This window comes from Brassica napus, chromosome C6, assembly GCF_020379485.1.
Source record: "Brassica napus cultivar Da-Ae chromosome C6, Da-Ae, whole genome shotgun sequence".
Taxonomy (NCBI): domain Eukaryota; kingdom Viridiplantae; phylum Streptophyta; class Magnoliopsida; order Brassicales; family Brassicaceae; genus Brassica; species Brassica napus.
In genome coordinates this window covers 12,089,617-12,110,146 of record NC_063449.1, presented here as the reverse complement: position 1 = coordinate 12,110,146, position 20,530 = coordinate 12,089,617, and the positions used below count along the sequence as shown (strand labels likewise).

At 36.9% G+C, this 20,530-nt stretch overlaps 1 long non-coding RNA gene across 1 annotated transcript; it reads left to right on the top strand.

The window, feature by feature from the left end:
- Positions 1 to 10,824: 10,824 nt before the first annotated feature.
- Positions 10,825 to 20,042, top strand: LOC125589227. The gene is made up of 2 exons (XR_007325407.1): positions 10,825 to 11,946; positions 12,126 to 20,042. It is a non-coding gene; the product is annotated as an uncharacterized LOC125589227 (long non-coding RNA).
- Positions 20,043 to 20,530: the final 488 nt, after the last annotated feature.

The following is a 20,530-nucleotide window of genomic DNA, read 5'->3' as shown; positions in this document are numbered from 1 at the left end:
GGTATGCATCTAGAAATCAGTGATGCCTTATATTAACCCAGCTCTAAGAGCAAGAACGGCCTATTGAGTTTTAAAGATATAATAATGAATGGTTTCCATATTGAAACAATGGGCGAAGGAAACAAAGAGTTCCTTCAGATATATGTATAAAATCTCCCAAGGCCATAATAAGTCCTAAAGAATATACTTGCATTATGTACTGACCTAGACTATGCATAGATCAGTATGATAGAGGCTAAAAGCCTGCGAAAATATACACTTTATGGCACGGCCGGATTAGCCATCCTGGTCCAAACATGATGCAAAAATTGATATTCAAAAGGCACATATTAAAAGATAAGAACAGTTATCCCAGAGAATCTCACGTGTGTAGCATGTACACAAGGGAAACTCATTAGGTCATCACCAGTAAAACGGCTACGAGCCCCTTTTTCATAAATAAAGACTATATGTCTAGATAATACTGGTGAATACATGTCCCAAGCGTTTAAATGATTATGGTATGTCCATGGGGGTAAGTGTGGACAATTCTGTGATACATGTCCATACCAAGAACGGCTTGGCCGAAATCTTTTAAAACGCAAATAGCTGATTGATAGACCATAACTTATGAGGTCAAAACTCCCATTCACAGCTTGGGCCACACGAAATTTACATGCACCTAAGTTAATACGCATCAGACCATTTAGTGAGCATAGATATCCCCTATCACAATTATTAACGGGTCAAGAGCCAGACATACCCCATCATAAGACATTTGGATGTGTTGTCTATGTACTAATTGCTCCACCACAGAGAACTAAGATGGGACCTCAAAAGGAGGATGGGGATATATGTTGGATATGATTCTCCCACAATAATAAAGTACTTTGAGCCAACTATGGGTGATTATATTTGTGGCCATGTACACGGATTATTTTAAGACCAGGAGGAGGAAAAATAATAATAAAGCTGGTAAAAGAATGTTAAGAGAAATAGAATGGAATCAACCATCAATGTCTTGACAAGATCCTCGGACTAAAGAATGTGAAATAGACGTCCAAAGATTATACATTTACAAAGCTAGCTAATCAAATGCAAGACACATTTGCTGACCCGAAAAAGAATGACTAAGTCATATATAAACCAGCTTGTAAAGCACCAACGAATTTGATGTCCAAGAAGAGACACAGTCAAGTTGCTACAGAGTCTAGACAACGTATGAAACATGGTAGACCAAATAGGTTCCAAAAGATAAGAATCCTCGGAAACAAAAGAAAGGTGCAGAGAATGATAATCAAAATCCAAATCCGAGGTTACTAAGGAAACCATCTCAGACATGGAGATAAGGCCGGCCGGCTCTAAGGTATAGGTACCAAACAATGTAGCTTGGGACGCCAAGCTGCAAAGTATTAAAGGTCCTGATAATAATGAATCTCAATCGATTATATCATGTCTGGAATATAATGGAACCAATAAGGAATGTCGACATAAGATGATTTATTTGCATACAAGGTAGCACTTGAATTTATGAATATAAGCGAGGATCATGAACCCACGTCAATATAAGAGTGCGCACTCGTAGAACAGATTGGATTGAATGGAAACGTGGGGTTAAATAGTTTAAGGAAGAAAGGCGTATTTGGCCATATGATTAAGACGCCATATGATGTTAAAACCAGTGGATATAAATGGGTCTTGTGAGGAATAGAAATCGTGAGATATAAAGCTGATGTTGCACAAGGATTCTCACAAAGACCAGTAATAGATTATGAGGAGACATACTCCCATGTGGTGGATGCAACTACTTTTAGATTTCTCATAAGTCTGGCTATATAAGAGAGAAAATTAGACTTGCAGCAAGTTGATGTAGTGACTGCATATCTATATGGTCCACTGGATAATGAAAGTACTAAAGGGTATTGAGCTGAAAGTACAGCAAGTTCTCGAGAACAATATTGATAATCATCAAAGTATATGATCTGAATATCCTAGGAACCTCTGGATACAATTTTCCAAACAGTTGAATATCTCAAGAAAGAGTTTGAGATGAAAGATCTTGGAAAACAAAGTTTTGTTTGGGATTACAGCTTGAGTACATTAACAATGAAATCCTTGTGCATCAAATAGTATATACAGAAAAGGGTACTCAAGAGATTTAATATGGACCAGTCTCACCCATTATCTAGTACATGGGCGTGAGATCACTTATTTTGGACACTAATCCATTCCAGTCCAAAGGTGGACGATAAAGAAGTCCATTTAGTCCTGAGATGGACGATGCAGAAGTCTTGTTTTAGACACTGATCTAATTGGTCCATAAGAAGTACGATGAAGAAGTCTTTGATTTTGGTTTATTTTATACTAACTAGCCCAAAGAGGGGTTATTTGGTTTTGTTGATTTGTTTTCAGACAGGTTATGTTTTACACATGGTGGTACACGCATATCACGGCAACATCATCCAAGATTTCGTGTGTGTGTATTTGAGGTCGATGACTCAATATGTTCGATCAGATTGTGGCATGGCCGATGGTAAAGAAGAACCAATTATCATGTTCGAGGACGAAGCATATTCTGCCCAAGATCTTTATCACCCACGGATTGCAGAAAATTGGAGAGGTCCAAGGGATTTTCAGTAATGTCCAAATCAAGGGGAGTAATGTGTGTTGTACTCTTTTTCCTTCACCATGGTTTTGTCTCAATTGGGTTTTCCTGGTAAGGTTTTAATGAAGCAACATTAAAGCACATTACAAGCTCTAAATGGTTATGGCATCTAAGAGGGAGTGTTATAAACCAGATTGTGGATGGCTCATAACTAAGAGATTATGATTTGTAATATTTCCATTTATCTATGACGGTGTAATCTCCTATATAAAGAATCTCTATGTTATGAATAAAGATAGACTTTTTCGTTACTTTTATAACAGTGATAGTTTTTTCGGTTTTTTCCTATATGTTCGATCAATTATTATTCTAAAGAACTGCTCATTGATCACTATGATTCATTAGATCCTTGATCAAACAACTCGTAGAGAGAATGTGACGTTCGTTTTTGGCGTGAGATTGCTTCAGAGGACACGTGGGTAGTTTGGATTTGACGAGAGTCAGACATATTCTGATGAAAGTCATTTAATCTTAAACATTTGCTCAGATCAGACGGCTCAATTTTTATAGAAGAATATTCGATTTTATTCTTGATAATTATGAGCGGATCCAAGTTTCCACGTTCTTTTAATTGTTGTGATATCTAGGTATTCTCCTCCTCTATCTATACATCTGAGTCGCTCTATAGAGATAATTATGAACCTTTCTTTTGCTTCTTTTTTTACAGAACTTTTGTCACCGTCTTTGCTTATTTTAGCTTTCCATGACGAAGTCGCCCTAGTGAAATAAGGATGTTTTTCTAAAGGGATAAAATAATATCGGGTTTTGAGGGTAGTATAAATACGGGTCTAACTGATTGTAATTTTTTTCATTCACATAATAAATATACAACTTCTGAACATGTATTTGCCTCAATCGTGTTTTGCTCTCTTAAGTTTCTTTGCTTTATTAAGGTTAATTAGCATTAGTTCATAACATAAATTGACTATATCCTAGTGGGAACGAATCAAGTTCCCTGATTTACCCGGACATTGACTTGATTTTGATTTTGTTAAGCATATCCATTGAATGAATATAATGAAACCTCTGAATCAAGTTGGATCCCCAAAAATTCAAGTACATTAAATTTTGTAGGGATTCATCAGCATACTTTGTATCACCTGAGGCGATGGAGGCGGAGACAATGGAAAATGCGAAAGAAATACTTTTGGTATGAGAAATGGATCTGGCATTATTCTGGATCATGTTGAGATACAACGGAGAACTTAGTTCCACCGGCAGACGCCTAACTGGTCTTTAAGTGTATGATGCTTGCCGCCAACGTCCATGCCTTTCTTGTAGAATTCATCTTAAAATTGATTGAACAATTTAAGAGGAAAATCTGTTTTTTTTGTATGTTCCGTTAGATATTTGGATTTAGCTATGAAGTTTGTGAATTCTCCAATGGAAGATAATAGGGACTGAAGGCTAGATTACAAGGAACTGAAAACAGACAAAAACTGCGTTTAAAAGCTGAAGTGGGATTGAAAACCAGATGCATTAAGCTGCTAATTTTTCTTCGTTTTCTACCATTTTAGGCTGTTGATAACATCTAATATTTCATTTTTATATGCTTAGACTACTCATTATTTTATAGTAGTAAATGTTAAGGACGAATTGGTAAAAGTAGATTCCCGTATAGAGTTCGTCCTAGCCGCATAACGCTCTCATGCACGACTTCTGAGACAAACGTTAGTACCCATGCCTTACGGCGCTGGTGACGCGTTTTCTTGCACGCGCCGGATTCTTCGTCGCCATTACAAATTTTCTCAATCTACCAGCTCTTTCACTGTTGTCTATGTGTTATACCGTCTTTGCTCGCCTTGTATCTCTGTGGAAGAAGATCCTGGCAGCTTTCTCGAAGGAGACGATCCATGGAACCAGCTCATGCTGCACTCTCTCCATCGGTTGGTCCTTTCGACGACGTCAATCTGTGTGATATCTTCTCTCTCCCCCCCGCTGATCTTTGCATTCTGAGTGCTAGCGTCGTTGAATCTGCCTCTGTTTGCCGATGATCTCTTGCCTCATCCGATTATGCTAAATTGTCACCGGAGCTCCATCTTCACCAGTTGAGCCCTCTCTTTCCATCTCCCAAAAGCCATGAGCTTAGCCATCCACCATTAGCTCCATATCTATAAATCGTCGCCGGATCTCGTCGTGAAGTACATATAGATACCGAGGTTTCTCGGAGTTTGTCTCCCCTCTTCGCCTCTCCTGATGATGAAGTCTTCCCCGACGTGGCTTCTCTTCAGTGACTGTGCCGTTCTTCTCCGACAAATCAATGAAGGTGGTCTCCTCTCCACTTTTGATGTACGGTATATACTCTTCATTTCTCAAACCATGAGGAAAACAATGCGCTCTGCTTCCTAAATAGGCTTGGCCCCACAATACGTGTGGATCGAGTTACTCTCGAAAGGGTATTCTCCTCTTCGTCAACCATTCCGCCGCACTGTCCCATCCTTCCAATCTCCCGGGACGCATCTCCTTTAACGCCGCTGCCATCGTAACACTTTGTGGCCACCGGTGTTAGTGTGATCTAAGTAACCTTCTCCCTGTCATGCCCCACCAAGACTCTTCAGTGCTCCAGTGAGAGAAGCTGTTCGGTTGGTGCTCCCTTTCCCGGCATTTCCCTGTGTTGTTGCCTCCTTTCCATCTCCGAGGATTTGCGAGTCCGACACACATCTTGGTACATTTGGGCCTCGTCTTACTATGCTAGAATGGGCCTTTGCTGCACTTTAATTTTCAAGCATTCCTTCGGTGTCATGGGTCCCTTATTCTTTGACACATCCTCTGCCAAATTAATTTGGAACTTTATTTTCAAACTCAGGCATCTAAGGCCTCATCACACCATATTTGGCTACGGTTCTGAAGTCTCACAATTATTTTCTGCCAACTATCGGATATTGCCAGAGACAGTCTCTAATCGCTCTCAAACCCATTGATTAGGTACTTCAACATCAGTATTAACTCTGACTTCTTCTTGTTCTTTCGAACAATGGTTTTAGGATCTACAATGAAGCTCTTTTACCACATCTATCTTTTTTTTTGTTTTAGTTATTGTCACTTATCGTCTTGTCATTGAGTGTATCTCCAGTTGTAAACGCTTAAGTCCATTGGGATTTTTTAATTTTAATATAAATATTTGGTGTTCAAAAAATAATGTTTGGAACGAATATAATAAAGGACATAAGTGGGTTTTTTTGTATCATGGATTGCCAAGGTTTCAGCGTTTCGGCAACTGGTTTTGGAGTTTTGGTTTTGGAGTTTGGCCTCGAATTCTACCCACATTCAACTCAAGTGGTTTTTTTCCTTTTTTTTAGTAACTTTTTTTTTCTTTGCTGCCTATTACACCATCTTTATATTAACCATTACCGCTTGACATTCTAATAACCTAGTTTCTTTTTGAACATTTTCTAATGAACTAGTTACCATAGAATGTTAAAAAGCTTTTTCTCTATATTAACTTTTCATTAATTCAATCCTGGGTTTTGGTGTTAAAAACTAATATGTCATAGTATAGAGAAAAAATATATATATCACAGTATAATAGAGTTTAGCTACATAATTCACATATTCCAAAAAGGTACATAATTCACAAAATAAATTTTCTTAGAGTATCTCCAAAAATACACTCTATTTTGAAGTTTCTAAAACTCTATATTTGAAATTTAAATGTGTTGTTCTCCAAAAGTAAAACTTAAAACCTAACTTCAAAACGTTTTATATTGTGATCCTTATATTTGTCATAATTAATTTAAATTCATAAAAATTTTACTAGCACAAATATAAAATATTACAGCAATATTAATTAATAAAATTTTATATTAAAATTTAAAAATATAAATAACATAATTAATATTAAAATTTAAGCGAAATACCATAATATTTCATAAAATTATTTTTGTAATGCATATATGATATTCCAGTGCATTTTAAAGTAAAAATGACTCTCTCTTTAATTTTAATTTGTAGATTACAAACTAAAAATTGTTGAAATCGAGTGATATTAATACTTGTAATACATTAGATTTAAAAAAGAATGTAAAAGAGGACAATAAAATATTGTTAAAAGATTTAACTTCTACCGATGATATTAATACTCGTGAATACATTCGATCTGAACAAGGAAGAATCCTATGAAAAAAACATAAAAAGAAAACAACAACCATCTTCGGTTACAAAATTTGTTTGGACAATATTTTGGAGATTTTGGAGGTTTCGGATCAAGTTTACCTGACTATTAGTGCTGTTGTAATATTTCAATTTTTGTAATAGTTATGTCCTCATGTAATTTTTTAAAATCTTTTTTTGTTAAGTTTTTTTTTGTATATTGTTGTTGTATAAATATACTTTTAAAATACTTTAAATCTTATTTTAAAATTTTATTTTATGTGTAAAATTTAAATTTATAAAAAAATTGAAATATTTATGAGATACAAAATTTGTAAGGATTAAAAAGATAAACGGAAAAATATTAGAGAATCATAAATGCGATGTGTAATTGTAGACACCAAAATGCAAACAAAAATATGAAACTTCAAATTTGAAGTTTTGAGTAGTAAAACTTCAAATATAGAGTCTCACTCTTCAAAATTTAAAATTTGAAGTTATGAAATTTCTTTTTGAAGAGAAAAAAAATCATATTTGAAGTTATAAAGTGTCTTTTGGAGATGCTCTTATCTATTCTATCAACTACTATATATTCTATCTCGGGGTTTGAACACAGATTGATATTTGGCAAAAACAGTTTTGAGATATTTATTGCAAAGACGGATGCAAAACCAAAACTACTTAGATGGATTCTACTAACTTGTATGTAAATGCTTGCCTTGTAATATATATATACTGGCTTTCCTTTTAAAAATAAGTTAATTGGTTGAGGTCCGATTTTTTTGGATTGTTGACCTTAACGCTATATCTTAGTGTTTAGTATCAGGTCTGTGTGAGAACCGAAGTTCACACTGTCAAAATTTGTGACGGGAGAAAGCATAGCTTTCTTTAAAGATCTGGATTCTCTGCGCAACCACACATACACGGAAAGTTGCACAGTGGCGTTTTATTGATTATGACGAGAATAATTCAATACGAAATTACACACAAGAGAGTGTACGGAAATCCGTTAACAGTGAGGAACAATAGAACAAATAGAAAAACTTCTAAGTCTAAGCATGCTATTCAACCCACCTAAATCATATGTTCTCTTAAGCTAACATGAGTTTTTCAGCACTTTCATTTGTGATCCCCTTCATGAATGTCCAAGGTCTTGTTTAGATATTCTCTCAAATCTGGCCGTGTTACCTCTTTCCGCGATTCATATCTTCTTTTTCCGATTCTTCTTTATCCACCCATATTCGAATTTATCCTTTTTGGAAATATTCCATTATCTTGTTTACTTCCACTATCCTCTCCAAGCAAGAAAAAACGTTATTGTCATTGGGCCGCTTCGTGTTTCTAAGTCGTAAGTGGGATGTGTCGTATTTTAGGCCATTTTGGACCGTTTTACGACTTATGTGTTTTATCACTTTTCTCAGAGAAATCGTCAATTCGCTCAAAGTTACGATTTTTTGCATCGTTGGTCTTTGTAGAAAAATTATGGTATTCAAGTTAACCATTTCTGACGCGACGTTTGGCTAAACTTTACGAGAAAAAGGCAATTCTGATTGCAACAACACGAAAAACATATCATACAGAATTCACTCGAGAACATTATGAACTGAGGAGCTTTCAATGTAGAATGGGTGATGAGGAAAGAGAGATAACTTAAAGGCGATGTGGCTCAGGCGATGTGGACCGTTATGGAGCTCAAGGGCGATGTGACTAGAACGATGTGGATCGTAAGGGAGCTCAATGGCAATGTGTTCTCAGCGACGAAGACAAAGAGAATGCTTAAGGTGGATGTGGTCTCGGCGATGTGTAGTGGTGATGAGGACCGATAGAGGGCTTAAAGGCAATGTCAAGAAAGAGAGTGGAGATGAGGGAGGAGAGAGGAGATGAGGGCGGTGAGGAGGAGAGAGAATGGTGATGAGGGAAGAGAGAGGAGATGAAGGCGATGAGGAGGAGAGAGAGTCGATGAGACCACTCTCTTCCTTCATCTCATCTGTTATATATGTTCTCCGTCGATGGTTTCGTATATTCTCACACAGTTTCCAAAACTATTTCGATGAGTTTTCTACGAAAGTTTTTCCAAATAAACTCTCCGAAGTTTATCTCTACGAAAGTTCATTTTGTTGAACTCTTTAGTTTCGTGAACGCTCGCCGAAGGAATATTTTTTTGGATAGCTCTTCTTTAGATAAGAATAGCTTTGTTTCTTTTCCGGGGAGAGGTACTCATATATTTATTCTACTCGTTTCTAAGTTGGCACGACACATGTTAATTTTTTATCTCAAGATTTTTGGCTATTTTGATCTTTGCGATTCTGTTTACTGAGTTTTTGCAATCTTGGCCGTTGATCTCGAGATGACCGATTTTGACCCCAACAATCTGTTTCTATGCATATGCTAGAGGTGCATTTATGCACGATCCAATATTAATTTTCTGTTTTTGTTTACTTGTTTAGCTGGTAAAATGGTCCAAAATGTTTATATGGTTTAGTTTTCTTACTCAAAAGGGCCCACAAAAATTCTTTATACTAAAATTATGACAAAAGTGTTTTTTTATAAACTTGCGAGTTATTTCTGTAGGAGTAGGAAAATCGAATTAAAAGTGTGTTTATACTGTAAACAATTATAAGGAAATAGAAGAAAAGAAAGACGATTAAGAAAACATTTTCGTAAACGATCATGGAATCAAAATATGATATTTCTCTTCTTAACTCTTAACGCTACGTAGTGAGATTGTACTTTAGAGAAAGAGAATCCCGTGATAAAATTATGGTAGACGATTCATGCATCACTAGTGAAAATCAATGCAAATTACAAATTCCATGAAACACTCTGAGACTTACTTTGGGAGACTTTTTTTTGCTGTTGGTTTTCAATATAAAAATATCGATGAAGAACAAGGAAAAGCGTAAATGAGCCATTTTCCGTAATAGTTGTTGTACGTGTACACATTAGCAGAGATTACGTGAAAATCTTGAGAAGTTGGCGTTGTGAAACTTCTTCACCAGTATCTTTTTTTTTATCGTTAAAAATATATCTTGAGAAAACAGATGAAATGCATATTATTTTGAGACGACTACGCTCATTTAAAAACGAATTGCATACTGGACCAAAAAAAATTTGGTTAAATCCCTTATTCAGCCGTGCGGCGGAGACAACCTCTGTTCTGTAAAGTGTAAACCTTTGAATAATGTTAGGAGCCCGGACGAGGTAGTCCAAGTGGAAGGACGGGCCTGTGGTGGCAACCACCATCCGGGTTCGATCCCCCCATGCGGAAACTACCCTGCCTCATCTGGACACCAAAGCGGGTACTGGGCCTTCGGGCTCAGAGAAAAACCTCCCGGGTGAAGCTGGCCTGCTGCCTGACCGGGCCCAGGGATTGATCCGCGAAGCGGGGAACCCTGGATTACAAAAAAAAAAAAAAAAAAAAAAGGAATATATCTACACAAAAAAATTTGTTGGGTCAAAAACATATATCTACAAATAAAAATAAGAAAAACAACTACAATTACCCGATATGACACTTTTTTTAACTGTGTTTAAATCTAAGTTCCTCACTTCATTGTTTTTTTTTTTTTGGAAAAAGGGCTTTCTATTTAAAATTAAAACTAAAGAGTACGCTTACAAGCCATGATCCATGATCCATGATCCATGATCCTCACTTCATTGTTTCATTTCTCATTTAATTTGATTTGTTTTTGTCGATTGAATATACTAGATTCTAGTGCTAGTTACGAGCTTTTTAAAGAGTAATAATCCGGCAACCAACGACCACCGAATTAGCGGGAAAATCTACCCGAAAAGTCTAACAAATCAGAATTCTGTGTTTTTTTTTCCTTTTGTCAAAAACTTAGTTCCAACAGTTAGTGCTTAGATACCAAAGATTGCTAGATGTGACGGTACAATTAAGAAGGTAGAGTAATAAGAAAACAAAGCGGAGGCTATACAATAAAACAAACGCCAATAACAACAAGAACTCGCTAACTGTTCTTATAATTCTAGTCATTGCTGTAGATCCTTAAATATTTTATTTTCTTCCAGAGCTATAAGGTACGAACCAGTATTTCTCATTGGTGCTAATGTGTTTGATCGTACTGTAGTTAATCTTCTCTGTGTGACTAATGTCTTTCAAGTCTTTTAACTTCCCAAACATTAATAGATCATGTGATTATTGTATTTAAGGCTTGGTTTGATGCAGAACCTTTAAGTAAGGAAAATTAGGTGATATAACCAAACAAAAACTCATAATCTAATAACATAAAGAAGAAGGGGATTGATTCTCTTCTCCTCTTGCCAGCGCAACAAACAGAGGAAGGATACGCCGACACCTGTCCCATCTCTTTATACTCTGCGTTCCAATCCTCTTCAGTCATAAGCTTCTAAAAGAATCAACGGAAAATAAGCTTCTAAAAAAAATCCACAGAAAATTGCCAACTTTGCTGTCATCCTCGCAGATTTAAAGGCTAGCCGTTGTATCTCCTCCGTCGAGGCTCGAATCCCTCTTGCGACGATCATTGAATCCTGTCACAACCTCCCTCCTGTGATGATCATTAAATCCCGCTGTAACCTCCATCTTGCGTAAGATCTCTGTCTATGTTCATTATAATTCATATATTTTTAAAACTTTTATCATTTTCTCATGATCCCATTTAGTTGTGTGGCCTGAGAAATTATGCTTATATGAGTTGTTCAATAGATGCTCGCCAATAGCTTCGTCACTGGAACGATTGCAGAAGCATCTGAAAAAATAACACAGGCTTATAAGCATAGAAACAAGGTTATTGTATGTTTCTTTAACTCTTCGACTATGTTATATACTGAACCATATTCAATTTGAAAGGGCTGACTTTTCTAAAACATATATCTGGAACTTGTGTGTTGGTACATGCTGAGCATGCTCTTGACCCCTCACTTGCTAGGGTTATCTGTTTAAATACAGAAAACCTATTTCTTTCTCTTATTTGTGGACACTTTAATCCAAATTGATTTGGTTGATGTATTGTCTCTTACTGTGTTATTAAGGTTTAATATGAGATGAATAATGGATCGGTGAGTTTAGCCCGAGCTCTATATTTCTCTCCTCACGTTAAGTTTTTTTTTTAACAGGGGCACTTGAGTATGAGATGCGTGATGCTCATATAGCTATCCAAGCCAGATTGATTAGCCAAGCTTTGATAAGCTGAGCCACTCTTTCTATAACCCTTATCATCTTTATAAATCAGGTATTGAACTTCTTTATGTAATATTTAAAGAATTATGTTAGTTTCAAGAGTTTGGCATATTTTATGATCGCTCCCCCATTGTGTTATCATGTAGTCTGATGCGTCCTGCTAATAGTATCAAACATTCTTTCAATTTCAAATGTCTTTTTTGTCTAAAGCCTTTAGTCTTTGATTTTCAGACATGCTATTCTCTGTTCGGGAGACTTCATTGTGGCCAGGTGTGAGGAACCAGTTAATGGGGGAGGTTGACTCAGTCATTGCAATTTAGGATGCTGAGGTTCTGATATTTAAGGCACATGTTTTACATTTCGTTACACCAGAGATTTGGTCGTGCTAAATCACTCTCCCTCGAAATGACAGACTCATATAAATAATATATATAAAAAACGTTTGATGCAGGCTTCCAGTTCCTCTCCTAATAACATAAAGAAGAAGGGGATTGATTCTCTTCTCCTCTTGCCAGCGCAACAAACAGAGGAAGGATACGCCGACACCTGTCCCATCTCTTTATACTCTGCGTTTCATTAACGTAATCAGCGACTCGTGTGTTTTTTTTGTTGTTGTTGTGGGCTTTGACTCAAAGAATCTAGCCCGATAGCGAGAAACCCTAATCCTCTCATTCTAGAGTTCATCCGATCTTTCTTCTCAGCCATCGATAGATTTAGATTTTTAATTTGACGTGATGAATCTCTTCGATCGCGTCGTTTGATCTTCATTTTCGTCAACCAAAACGTCTCAGTTAAATATTCATCGCTCTAAACCCTTTATCTCCATCAACCACGATCTAGACTTCAAAGTGATTTTCTCCTTTGCAAGGTGGTGTAAATGAGTATAAATAGGCTAGCCTTCCTCCTCTCAAAACCATCCTCTCAATCTGGTTAAACAGCGAAGTAAACTTGTTCGTCTTTCTGATTTGAAGTCCGGTAGGTGTTCTTCCACTATTCAGGTTACCTTGCTGCGATTCTATGGGCCCAGGAATGTCAAACGCGGTGGTACGTCCTCTCCCACGAAAATCATCTATCCAATCCTCTTCAGTCATAAGCTTCTAAAAGAATCAACGGAAAATAAGCTTCTAAAAAAAATCCACAGAAAATTGCCAACTTTGCTGTCATCCTCGCAGATTTAAAGGCTAGCCGTTGTATCTCCTCCGTCGAGGCTCGAATCCCTCTTGCGACGATCATTGAATCCTGTCACAACCTCCCTCCTGTGATGATCATTAAATCCCGCTGTAACCTCCATCTTGCGTAAGATCTCTGTCTATGTTCATTATAATTCATATATTTTTAAAACTTTTATCATTTTCTCATGATCCCATTTAGTTGTGTGGCCTGAGAAATTATGCTTATATGAGTTGTTCAATAGATGCTCGCCAATAGCTTCGTCACTGGAACGATTGCAGAAGCATCTGAAAAAATAACACAGGCTTATAAGCATAGAAACAAGGTTATTGTATGTTTCTTTAACTCTTCGACTATGTTATATACTGAACCATATTCAATTTGAAAGGGCTGACTTTTCTAAAACATATATCTGGAACTTGTGTGTTGGTACATGCTGAGCATGCTCTTGACCCCTCACTTGCTAGGGTTATCTGTTTAAATACAGAAAACCTATTTCTTTCTCTTATTTGTGGACACTTTAATCCAAATTGATTTGGTTGATGTATTGTCTCTTACTGTGTTATTAAGGTTTAATATGAGATGAATAATGGATCGGTGAGTTTAGCCCGAGCTCTATATTTCTCTCCTCACGTTAAGTTTTTTTTTTAACAGGGGCACTTGAGTATGAGATGCGTGATGCTCATATAGCTATCCAAGCCAGATTGATTAGCCAAGATTTGATAAGCTGAGCCACTCTTTCTATAACCCTTATCATCTTTATAAATCAGGTATTGAACTTCTTTATGTAATATTTAAAGAACTATGTTAGTTTCAAGAGTTTGGCATATTTTATGATCGCTCCCCCATTGTGTTATCATGTAGTCTGATGCGTCCTGCTAATAGTATCAAACATTCTTTCAATTTCAAATGTCTTTTTTGTCTAAAGCCTTTAGTCTTTGATTTTCAGACATGCTATTCTCTGTTCGGGAGACTTCATTGTGGCCAGGTGTGAGGAACCAGTTAATGGGGGAGGTTGACTCAGTCATTGCAATTTAGGATGCTGAGGTTCTGATATTTAAGGCACATGTTTTACATTTCGTTACACCAGAGATTTGGTCGTGCTAAATCACTCTCCCTCGAAATGACAGACTCATATAAATAATATATATAAAAAACGTTTGATGCAGGCTTCCAGTTCCTCTCCTAATAACATAAAGAAGAAGGGGATTGATTCTCTTCTCCTCTTGCCAGCGCAACAAACAGAGGAAGGATACGCCGACACCTGTCCCATCTCTTTATACTCTGCGTTTCATTAACGTAATCAGCGACTCGTGTGTTTTTTTTGTTGTTGTTGTGGGCTTTGACTCAAAGAATCTAGCCCGATAGCGAGAAACCCTAATCCTCTCATTCTAGAGTTCATCCGATCTTTCTTCTCAGCCATCGATAGATTTAGATTTTTAATTTGACGTGATGAATCTCTTCGATCGCGTCGTTTGATCTTCATTTTCGTCAACCAAAACGTCTCAGTTAAATATTCATCGCTCTAAACCCTTTATCTCCATCAACCACGATCTAGACTTCAAAGTGATTTTCTCCTTTGCAAGGTGGTGTAAATGAGTATAAATAGGCTAGCCTTCCTCCTCTCAAAACCATCCTCTCAATCTGGTTAAACAGCGAAGTAAACTTGTTCGTCTTTCTGATTTGAAGTCCGGTAGGTGTTCTTCCACTATTCAGGTTACCTTGCTGCGATTCTATGGGCCCAGGAATGTCAAACGCGGTGGTACGTCCTCTCCCACGAAAATCATCTATCCAATCCTCTTCAGTCATAAGCTTCTAAAAGAATCAACGGAAAATAAGCTTCTAAAAAAAATCCACAGAAAATTGCCAACTTTGCTGTCATCCTCGCAGATTTAAAGGCTAGCCGTTGTATCTCCTCCGTCGAGGCTCGAATCCCTCTTGCGACGATCATTGAATCCTGTCACAACCTCCCTCCTGTGATGATCATTAAATCCCGCTGTAACCTCCATCTTGCGTAAGATCTCTGTCTATGTTCATTATAATTCATATATTTTTAAAACTTTTATCATTTTCTCATGATCCCATTTAGTTGTGTGGCCTGAGAAATTATGCTTATATGAGTTGTTCAATAGATGCTCGCCAATAGCTTCGTCACTGGAACGATTGCAGAAGCATCTGAAAAAATAACACAGGCTTATAAGCATAGAAACAAGGTTATTGTATGTTTCTTTAACTCTTCGACTATGTTATATACTGAACCATATTCAATTTGAAAGGGCTGACTTTTCTAAAACATATATCTGGAACTTGTGTGTTGGTACATGCTGAGCATGCTCTTGACCCCTCACTTGCTAGGGTTATCTGTTTAAATACAGAAAACCTATTTCTTTCTCTTATTTGTGGACACTTTAATCCAAATTGATTTGGTTGATGTATTGTCTCTTACTGTGTTATTAAGGTTTAATATGAGATGAATAATGGATCGGTGAGTTTAGCCCGAGCTCTATATTTCTCTCCTCACGTTAAGTTTTTTTTTAACAGGGGCACTTGAGTATGAGATGCGTGATGCTCATATAGCTATCCAAGCCAGATTGATTAGCCAAGCTTTGATAAGCTGAGCCACTCTTTCTATAACCCTTATCATCTTTATAAATCAGGTATTGAACTTCTTTATGTAATATTTAAAGAACTATGTTAGTTTCAAGAGTTTGGCATATTTTATGATCGCTCCCCCATTGTGTTATCATGTAGTCTGATGCGTCCTGCTAATAGTATCAAACATTCTTTCAATTTCAAATGTCTTTTTTGTCTAAAGCCTTTAGTCTTTGATTTTCAGACATGCTATTCTCTGTTCGGGAGACTTCATTGTGGCCAGGTGTGAGGAACCAGTTAATGGGGGAGGTTGACTCAGTCATTGCAATTTAGGATGCTGAGGTTCTGATATTTAAGGCACATGTTTTACATTTCGTTACACCAGAGATTTGGTCGTGCTAAATCACTCTCCCTCGAAATGACAGACTCATATAAATAATATATATAAAAAACGTTTGATGCAGGCTTCCAGTTCCTCTCCTAATAACATAAAGAAGAAGGGGATTGATTCTCTTCTCCTCTTGCCAGCGCAACAAACAGAGGAAGGATACGCCGACACCTGTCCCATCTCTTTATACTCTGCGTTTCATTAACGTAATCAGCGACTCGTGTGTTTTTTTTGTTGTTGTTGTGGGCTTTGACTCAAAGAATCTAGCCCGATAGCGAGAAACCCTAATCCTCTCATTCTAGAGTTCATCCGATCTTTCTTCTCAGCCATCGATAGATTTAGATTTTTAATTTGACGTGATGAATCTCTTCGATCGCGTCGTTTGATCTTCATTTTCGTCAACCAAAACGTCTCAGTTAAATATTCATCGCTCTAAACCCTTTATCTCCATCAACCACGATCTAGACTTCAAAGTGATTTTCTCCTTTGCAAGGTGGTGTAAATGAGTATAAATAGGCTAGCCTTCCTCCTCTCAAAACCATCCTCTCAATCTGGTTAAACAGCGAAGTAAACTTGTTCGTCTTTCTGATTTGAAGTCCGGTAGGTGTTCTTCCACTATTCAGGTTACCTTGCTGCGATTCTATGGGCCCAGGAATGTCAAACGCGGTGGTACGTCCTCTCCCACGAAAATCATCTATCCAATCCTCTTCAGTCATAAGCTTCTAAAAGAATCAACGGAAAATAAGCTTCTAAAAAAAATCCACAGAAAATTGCCAACTTTGCTGTCATCCTCGCAGATTTAAAGGCTAGCCGTTGTATCTCCTCCGTCGAGGCTCGAATCCCTCTTGCGACGATCATTGAATCCTGTCACAACCTCCCTCCTGTGATGATCATTAAATCCCGCTGTAACCTCCATCTTGCGTAAGATCTCTGTCTATGTTCATTATAATTCATATATTTTTAAAACTTTTATCATTTTCTCATGATCCCATTTAGTTGTGTGGCCGGAGAAATTATGCTTATATGAGTTGTTCAATAGATGCTCGCCAATAGCTTCGTCACTGGAACGATTGCAGAAGCATCTGAAAAAATAACACAGGCTTATAAGCATAGAAACAAGGTTATTGTATGTTTCTTTAACTCTTCGACTATGTTATATACTGAACCATATTCAATTTGAAAGGGCTGACTTTTCTAAAACATATATCTGGAACTTGTGTGTTGGTACATGCTGAGCATGCTCTTGACCCCTCACTTGCTAGGGTTATCTGTTTAAATACAGAAAACCTATTTCTTTCTCTTATTTGTGGACACTTTAATCCAAATTGATTTGGTTGATGTATTGTCTCTTACTGTGTTATTAAGGTTTAATATGAGATGAATAATGGATCGGTGAGTTTAGCCCGAGCTCTATATTTCTCTCCTCACGTTAAGTTTTTTTTTTAACAGGGGCACTTGAGTATGAGATGCGTGATGCTCATATAGCTATCCAAGCCAGATTGATTAGCCAAGCTTTGATAAGCTGAGCCACTCTTTCTATAACCCTTATCATCTTTATAAATCAGGTATTGAACTTCTTTATGTAATATTTAAAGAACTATGTTAGTTTCAAGAGTTTGGCATATTTTATGATCGCTCCCCCATTGTGTTATCATGTAGTCTGATGCGTCCTGCTAATAGTATCAAACATTCTTTCAATTTCAAATGTCTTTTTTGTCTAAAGCCTTTAGTCTTTGATTTTCAGACATGCTATTCTCTGTTTGGGAGACTTCATTGTGGCCAGGTGTGAGGAACCAGTTAATGGGGGAGGTTGACTCAGTCATTGCAATTTAGGATGCTGAGGTTCTGATATTTAAGGCACATGTTTTACATTTCGTTACACCAGAGATTTGGTCGTGCTAAATCACTCTCCCTCGAAATGACAGACTCATATAAATAATATATATAAAAAACGTTTGATGCAGGCTTCCAGTTCCTCTCCTAATAACATAAAGAAGAAGGGGATTGATTCTCTTCTCCTCTTGCCAGCGCAACAAACAGAGGAAGGATACGCCGACACCTGTCCCATCTCTTTATACTCTGCGTTTCATTAACGTAATCAGCGACTCGTGTGTTTTTTTTGTTGTTGTTGTGGGCTTTGACTCAAAGAATCTAGCCCGATAGCGAGAAACCCTAATCCTCTCATTCTAGAGTTCATCCGATCTTTCTTCTCAGCCATCGATAGATTTAGATTTTTAATTTGACGTGATGAATCTCTTCGATCGCGTCGTTTGATCTTCATTTTCGTCAACCAAAACGTCTCAGTTAAATATTCATCGCTCTAAACCCTTTATCTCCATCAACCACGATCTAGACTTCAAAGTGATTTTCTCCTTTGCAAGGTGGTGTAAATGAGTATAAATAGGCTAGCCTTCCTCCTCTCAAAACCATCCTCTCAATCTGGTTAAACAGCGAAGTAAACTTGTTCGTCTTTCTGATTTGAAGTCCGGTAGGTGTTCTTCCACTATTCAGGTTACCTTGCTGCGATTCTATGGGCCCAGGAATGTCAAACGCGGTGGTACGTCCTCTCCCACGAAAATCATCTATCCAATCCTCTTCAGTCATAAGCTTCTAAAAGAATCAACGGAAAATAAGCTTCTAAAAAAAATCCACAGAAAATTGCCAACTTTGCTGTCATCCTCGCAGATTTAAAGGCTAGCCGTTGTATCTCCTCCGTCGAGGCTCGAATCCCTCTTGCGACGATCATTGAATCCTGTCACAACCTCCCTCCTGTGATGATCATTAAATCCCGCTGTAACCTCCATCTTGCGTAAGATCTCTGTCTATGTTCATTATAATTCATATATTTTTAAAACTTTTATCATTTTCTCATGATCCCATTTAGTTGTGTGGCCTGAGAAATTATGCTTATATGAGTTGTTCAATAGATGCTCGCCAATAGCTTCGTCACTGGAACGATTGCAGAAGCATCTGAAAAAATAACACAGGCTTATAAGCATAGAAACAAGGTTATTGTATGTTTCTTTAACTCTTCGACTATGTTATATACTGAACCATATTCAATTTGAAAGGGCTGACTTTTCTAAAACATATATCTGGAACTTGTGTGTTGGTACATGCTGAGCATGCTCTTGACCCCTCACTTGCTAGGGTTATCTGTTTAAATACAGAAAACCTATTTCTTTCTCTTATTTGTGGACACTTTAATCCAAATTGATTTGGTTGATGTATTGTCTCTTACTGTGTTATTAAGGTTTAATATGAGATGAATAATGGATCGGTGAGTTTAGCCCGAGCTCTATATTTCTCTCCTCACGTTAAGTTTTTTTTTTAACAGGGGCACTTGAGTATGAGATGCGTGATGCTCATATAGCTATCCAAGCCAGATTGATTAGCCAAGCTTTGATAAGCTGAGCCACTCTTTCTATAACCCTTATCATCTTTATAAATCAGGTATTGAACTTCTTTATGTAATATTTAAAGAATTATGTTAGTTTCAAGAGTTTGGCATATTTTATGATCGCTCCCCCATTGTGTTATCATGTAGTCTGATGCGTCCTGCTAATAGTATCAAACATTCTTTCAATTTCAAATGTCTTTTTTGTCTAAAGCCTTTAGTCTTTGATTTTCAGACATGCTATTCTCTGTTCGGGAGACTTCATTGTGGCCAGGTGTGAGGAACCAGTTAATGGGGGAGGTTGACTCAGTCATTGCAATTTAGGATGCTGAGGTTCTGATATTTAAGGCACATGTTTTACATTTCGTTACACCAGAGATTTGGTCGTGCTAAATCACTCTCCCTCGAAATGACAGACTCATATAAATAATATATATAAAAAACGTTTGATGCAGGCTTCCAGTTCCTAACACCCGGAAACAATGACGCTTTGTTGTACTCTACATCTGAAGATCATGTATTACTATTCCTTATTGCTGCACGGAATCTTATTACCTTTTTGTTTGTTCTCAATGATATTGGACAGGTTAGTTAGTGTCGATTTGCTCTTCAACATTTGTTGCAGGAGGTGAAGGGTTATGCTTAACCTGCGTACGAGTGCTACAATATTGTTTAAAAGGATGGGCCTGAACAACTTCTATTTTGGCGCCAGTATTATTACATGTTGCTTATTTCGTTTGTAAGGTTATTTGTGTGTCGGAAAAAAACTTATTATAAGTGTATCAATTATATGATATTGGTTGCTTGCTTGATAGTTTTTGAGGGGTTGGTGATGCTTTTGTTTCATAGTACATGTTCTAAACCGGGGTATATATATATATATTTAATGTTATACCAAACACAAGTCTAAATTGCAAATTTGGGTGAATAAACATTGATTAATCAGAAGTTTAGTAAAAAATTGTTTTAACATGATATATATGTATAAAAGAAATAATATTTTAAATAAATGATAGTCAAATAAATCAGAAAACTTTTTTGAAGTAAAACACAATAACCTTTTCTTAAAATAAATTAATTATATATAAG